The following is a 7,101-nucleotide window of genomic DNA, read 5'->3' on the forward strand; positions in this document are numbered from 1 at the left end:
TGCCGGCGCCCGCACAGAGGTTCATTTACCCCCCAGTGCTGCAAAGGGGACATTTATTCCCCTTAGCAGCTGATCTGAGCCAGGCCCCCGCAAGGCCCCTCCAGCAAGCCCAGGCCTGGGCTATTAGTACATGCTCCCTTCCCTGTCTACACATCCCAGTGGCACATGCATGGGGGTTCTGAATATCCAGAAACTCCACTGATAGACCAATTTTGTTTTCTATGATTCTGATATTCTTTTTATTGGGGGCAGGCAGGCAGATACATTTGCATCTTTTACAGTTATATCCCTATGTATTTTAAAAAGGCAATTGATCAGGCAATGGCAGATCAGTTACTGATCATCCTCTTCCTTCACACCCTGGGCACATCCTCTCCTCCATCCACCTCCTCCTTCCCTCATGTTCCAGCTTCCTCCTCTCCTCCAGCTTGGTTTGCCGCTTTAAGCATACAGAAAGACTCACAGGAGTTCCCGCAGTGGCACCAGATCGCACCCTATTACATAAGACCCCAGAAGTTAAGTGTATAAATATGGTATAAGAGGTTTGGTATTCCAATCCTTGCTTTAAGTGTTGTTAAGGAGCTAGTTTACTTCAAACAACTAGAAATATTGGAAACCATTGGTGTTCCTGAACCAATGCTTAGGACTACACCAGTGTTTCTCAACATTAACCTACAAGTTTTCCCAACAGGTTATGTTTTGAGGATTTCTGTCTGTGGAAGCAGGTGGGATAATTACTGACTCAGCTAAATAGAGTAACTCACCTGTGCATGATTAAAGACATCCACATACGATGACCTGTTGGTGGTACTTGAGGACTGGAGTTGAGAACTCCTGGACTAAACAATGTTATATGACCAATGTTAAAATCATCTAAGTTAAACACATTTGCAAATATATGATATGCTAACTTACTAGAAGGTACCCAATATGGCTCTACAAGGACAAGCACTCCAAGGGCCCGATTCAGCAAGGTTCGCAATTGCAAAGTTGCACGCAGGCAGCTTTGCAATTGTGATCCTTGCAATAATGCAAATGCAGCAGGAGGTGTATGACACCCCCTGCTGCATTTGCAATCCCAGCACAGCGACGGAGGTCAAAATGTGAAATATTTGGCTGCAACAGAAGGCAGTTTGTTCAAAGAAGGGCTGGAGAGTGGTACAATAATGAGTGACTACAGGCAACCGTCAAGCATGGTGGAGGTTCCTTGCAAGTTTGGGGCTGCATTTCAGCAAATGGAGTTGGGAATTTGGACAGGATTAATGGTGTCCTCAATGCTGAGAAAGACAGGCAGGTACTTATCCATCATGCAATACCATTAGGGAGGTGTCTGTTTGTCTCCAAATTTATTCTGCAGAAGGACAACGACCCCAAACATACAGCCAATGTCATTAAGAACTAGAGATGAGCGGTTCGGATTCCTTGGAATCCGAACACATCCAAACTTATGGGATCCGAGGTGATCTGCATCTCCGATCTCCCTGTCTGCCTTGGATTCCTAGCCGAGACAAAACCTTGAGATCCCACTGTCAGATCTTGTGGTTTTGGCTCGGGCACCAATTTTAAAAGTCCCAATGGACTGACTACTGAATGGCTGAGAGAGCTGTCTACCACGGCTCTCAGCCAATCAGCGCTTCCCGATAGACGGACACAAGATGGTGGCCACATTGCACGGAGGGCACCACCACCCGCAGTGCCGACACCACCAGCACCCCTGCAGTGCCGACACTGCAGGCACTCCTGCACTGAGGACACTGCCAGCACTCCTGCACTGCTGGCACTCCCGCAATGAGGTCTGTGCTAGCACTCCTGCACTGCCAACACCACCAGCACTCCCGCACTTAGGACACAGATGGAAGGAAACAGAGTGGCATGGATGCAGGAAGAAAGGGTGGCGCGGATGGGGAAAGACAGATTGGTGCAGGTGAGGGAATAAAGAACTAGCACAGTTGAGAAACCACACAGCAGTAGGGATTGGGGAAGATAGAGCAGCATGGAGACAAAGATAGTGTACAGTACATGCATAGACAGAGTATGATAGATTTAGCAGTTAGGGAGCTGAATGTGTATTCTGAATTAGATGGATATATGGAGTGAGAAGGATGTTGGAACCCAGTGGGATTGTTGTGGTGACCAAATGGGAAGATTGTGGGCACTGAGTAGGATGTGTGTGCCAGATAACTGCTCAGACCTCAGTTGCATAGACTGTATGTGTGTATTCCAATGAGCACATAATTCTCACTCTATGAGAGTGCTGAATCTGCAGTTAACCACAGGGTGTGATGGCATACCATATCTGTATTGCGCAAGGCACATGTTCATTAAGGCAACAGCCTAAATGAACAGAATTTCATTGCATTTTTGAGTCTGAGTGTCAGAAATTTAGTAAGTTTTGTGAAATTTCAGATCTATGGAATTTAATTGTTTTTTAACTTATTAACCATCAGGGATGGGAGCAGCAAACCGGGACCACCTGCTGGGGAGAAGGGAAACAAAATGGTAAACTATCACAGGTGGTGGAGGGGACAGTACACAGGAGGTGTTTCGCGAGTACAGAAGGAAAGCTGGCTGCAGGGGTGGACTGCAGGCATGCGGGCAGTGACAGCAGCAGGGCAGTGCACAGGAGCTGCAGTAGGGGTGCGGGGCAGTGGTAGCAGTGGGAAAGTGCACAGGGGCAGCAGCGGGGGACAGAAGGGCTCACTGGCACTGATGGTCCCAGCCCTGAACTGCTTCTTAAGGCCCCTACACATGGAACGATGTGCTCACGATGCGATGTCATGAACGATTTCCCTCATTCTCTCCCTGGCACTCCAGGACACGATATGGTGCTTAAACAGCATATTTTGATATAAGATCTATCGTGCAAGATCTAAAGTTACGCATATCTTTAGATCGTGCACGATAGTTGACTGCATGCATGGATCAGTGAGATCCATGATATGTAACAAAATTATTCAGAGATGCACGCACGGATCAATGTGCATCTGAGAAAAAAAAACAATAATACACAGATGCATGTGTGTTAAAAAAATGACATAAAAAATTATAAAAACAAGTGAATTGTTTTTATAATTAATGGTGTGCACTCGCCCCCCCCCCCCAAAGCACAACCAGCCCCGGGCTTTTCACAGCTGGTCCTGGTTGTGAAAATACAGGGGACAAATGACAAAGGGGTCCCCTGTATTTAGCACAACCAGCAGCAGGCTTTTCATGGCCAGTCCTGGTTGTCAAAATACAGGGGACAAAAGACGTATGGGTCTCCTGTATTTGGCACAACCAGCAATGGGCTTCAGTCGAGCCGGTCCTGGTTTTAGAAATACAGGGGACAAGAAGCGTAGGGGTCCCCTGTATTATCCATAACCAGCGCCAGACCCTTTCTAGTGGAGGAGTAATGCCACAGCCAGGGGAACCCTTTCACTGGGTTCCCCAGCAAAAATACTGCTAGTCAGCCCAGGCTGGGGATCCCTGGGGAGGTGGAGATCCCCTAATAAAGGGATCCCCCCCAGGCCTAGGCTGTTGCCCAGGGCTATCCCCGACAACGCTGGGCGGTGGGTGCAGGGTTGATTGTGTATAGTGTAATGTAAATTAAAGAAATACATATATTGTGTCTTGCAGGTGAACTACAGGTCCCAGCAAGCCTCACCCACATGCTGGTACTTGGAGAACCACAAGTACCAGCATGCAGGGCATCATAAGCCCACTGGCACCTGTAGTCCACCTGTAAAGAAAATATTAAAATAAACACAATACACTTTTATTACATAAAAGTTTATTATACTGCATCTTCACCCAGGGGGTGGCAGCCTTTAAGCTTTTTCATGGCCGCCGCCCACCCAGAGCTTCCGGTGTCTTCGCCTGGCAGGCCCCTACCTACCAGGGCTTCTGGCATCTTTGCCTGGCAGGCGCCAACCCACCAGAGCTTCCGGCATCTTTGCCTGGTGGGTGGCAGCCAATTAGCTCTTTTGCATGGCCGCCGCCCACTGGAACTTTGGCTGTCTTCTTTTTTCAGGAGCTCTTCCACTCTTCCTCCCCACTGTCGGACAGCCATGCCGCTGCCTCGCACTGGCTTATATAAGCTAGTTGAGGGGGCATGGTGATGACGTCGCGAGCCGTGATTGGCTCACGGCAACCATCTTGAATTTCAAAAATGCTGCTGAGGTGCCATTTTTGAAATTGGACCCGCTGCCGAACTATGCAGAATGGCTGGCAGGGACTGGATCCTCTTGGATCCAGGCCTGCCTCCATGGCAGCTACCTCCGCCAGGTCCCGCCGCTGCCAGCGATCGCACTGCCTCCGGGTCCAGGTTTTTGCACCTAGCTGAAGCCACTGTACACCCCCTGCAGGAGGCACCTACTGAGCATGCACAGCAAGTTGACATTCCCTATATGTATAAAGGAGCATTTGTGGCCTAATAGTTTAAAAATGTAAACTTTCTCAGTTACCTGAACCCCAAAAGCCCCTACACTGAAACAAGTGCTACCTAACAAAACAAACCCCAAGTCCTAATTCATCCTCTACCCTGAGTAATGCCTTCCCAAAAGTCCCCCACAGACTAAAGCAGAAAAGTGGCACTTTTGACCAAACAGGAAGTGGATTACTCCCAATTACTATTTTTTTTCTTTTTTTGACCTGAAATTTGGCATGCACCAGAGAGACAGTTTTACCCGTCTATGCTAAATTTCAAATTTCAGCTCAGTACGTCCAATAGTTTTTGAGATGTAGCCCCTCAAACACCATGCCATCATCTCAGGAATTCCCTATGGGAGAATTCATTTATTCGATTTAGCCTTAATATAAGGGCCCTAATTATATATATATATATATATATATATATATATATGTGTATGTATATATATATATATATATATATATATATATATTAGGGGTGTGCACCGGCCACTTTTCGTGTTTTGTGTTTTGGTTTTGGATCTGGATCTTTCTTCGTGTTTTGGATCTGGATTGGTTTTGCCAAAACCACCCTTCCGTGTTTTGGGTTCTGGGTTTTGTGTTTTGGATCTGTATTTTTTTGAAAAAAAGCATAAAAACAGCTAAAATCACAGAATTTGTAGGTTTTTCTGCTCCTATGCTATTATTAACCTCAATAACCTTAATTTCCACTCATTTCCAGTCTATTCTGAACACCTCACACCTCACAATAGTGTTTTTATGTCCAAAAGGTTGCACCGAGGTAGCTGGATGACTATGCTAAGCGACACGAGTGGGCGGCACAAACACGTGACCCATCTAGGCGTGAAACTGCAGTGGCGGACAGGATGGCAGTTTGAAAAACTAGGCCCCAAACTGTACATAATGCAAAGAAAAAAAAGAGGTGCAAGATGGAATTGTCCTTGGGCCCTCCCACCCACCCTTATGTTGTATAAACAGGACATGCACACTTTAACAAACCAATCATTTCAGCGCCAGGGTCTGCCACACAACTGTGGCTGAAATGATTGGTTCGTTTGGGCCCCCACAAAACAAGCTGGCAATTAATCTGTCCCTGCACAAACTGGCTCTACGGAGGCAAGATGTCATCCTCATCCTCCTCATCCACCGATTCCTCACCCTCTTCAGTGTGTACATCCTCATCCTCACAGAGTATTAATTCGTCCCTGCTGGAACCACAGGTCCCTCTGTACGTTCTGGAGGCTGGTCTCCCTGGAAGAGTTGAATTGTTGAAGTTGTATGAACATCATCTTCTCCACATTTTGTGGAAGCAACCTCCTACGCCTTTCGCTGACAAGGTTCCCGGCTGCACTAAAAACTCTTTCGGAGTACACACTGGAGGGGGGGCAACTCAGGTAAAATAGAGCCAGTTTGTACAGGGACCTCCAAATTGCTTCTTTTTCCTGCCAGTACAGGTACGGACTGTCTGACATGCCTACTTGGATGCTGTCACCGATGTAATCCTTTAACAGACAGACGCACGCTTGTCGCTGCTGCTTTGAGGATTCAAGTGCGGCTACAGCCCACACAATTCACAAAGACAGAAAAAAAAAAAGAATATTTTTATTGTTTGTGGAGCACACTTTGAGGGTTACACCACCCTTTAACAGACAGACGCACGCTTGTCGCTGCTGCTTTGAGGATGCAAGTGCGGCTACAGCCCACACAATTCACAAAGACAGAAAAAAGAAGAAGAATATTTTAATTGTTTGTGTAGAACACTTTGAGGTGTCACCACCCTTTAACAGACAGACGCACGCTTGTCGCTGCTGCTTTAAGGATGCAGGTGCGGCTACAGCCCACACATTTCACAAAGACCGAAAAAAAAAGAACAATATTTTAATTGTTTGTGTAGAACACTTTGAGGTGTCACCACCCTTTAACAGACAGACGCACGCTTGTCGCTGCTGCTTTGAGGATGCAAGTGTGGCTACATCGCACACAAGTCACAAACACATTAAAAAAATAGTTTTTTATTTTTTGGAACACTTTGAGAGTTACACCACACTTTAACAGACAGACGCACGCTTTTCGCTGCTGCTTTAAGGATGCAGGTGCGGCTACAGCCCACACATTTCACAAAGACCGAAAAAAAAAGAACAATATTTTAATTGTTTGTGTAGAACACTTTGAGGGTGTCACCACCCTTTAACAGACAGACGCACGCTTGTCGCTGCTGCTTTAAGGATGCAGGTGCGGCTACAGCCCACACAATTCACATAGACAGAAAAAAGAAGAAGAATATTTTTATTGTCTGTGTAGCACACTTTGAGGGTGTCACCACCCTTTAACAGACAGACGCACGCTTGTCGCTGCTGCTTTAAGGATGCAGGTGCGGCTACATCGCACACAAGTCACAAACACATTAAAAAAATAGTTTTTTATTTTTTGGAGCACTTTGAGAGTTACACCACCCTTTAACAGACAGACGCACGCTTGTCGCTGCTGCTTTAAGGATGCAGGTGCGGCTACAGCCCACACATTTCACAAAGACTAAAAAAAAAAGAACAATATTTTAATTGTTTGTGTAGCACACTTTGAGGGTGTCACCACCCTTTAACAGACAGACGCACGCTTGTTGCTGCTGCTTTAAGGATGCAGGTGCGGCTACAGCCCACACATTTCACAAAGACCAAAAAAAAAAGAACAATATTT

This window comes from Taudactylus pleione, unplaced genomic scaffold, assembly GCF_031769625.1.
Source record: "Taudactylus pleione unplaced genomic scaffold, aTauple2 ptg000032l, whole genome shotgun sequence".
Taxonomy (NCBI): domain Eukaryota; kingdom Metazoa; phylum Chordata; class Amphibia; order Anura; family Myobatrachidae; genus Taudactylus; species Taudactylus pleione.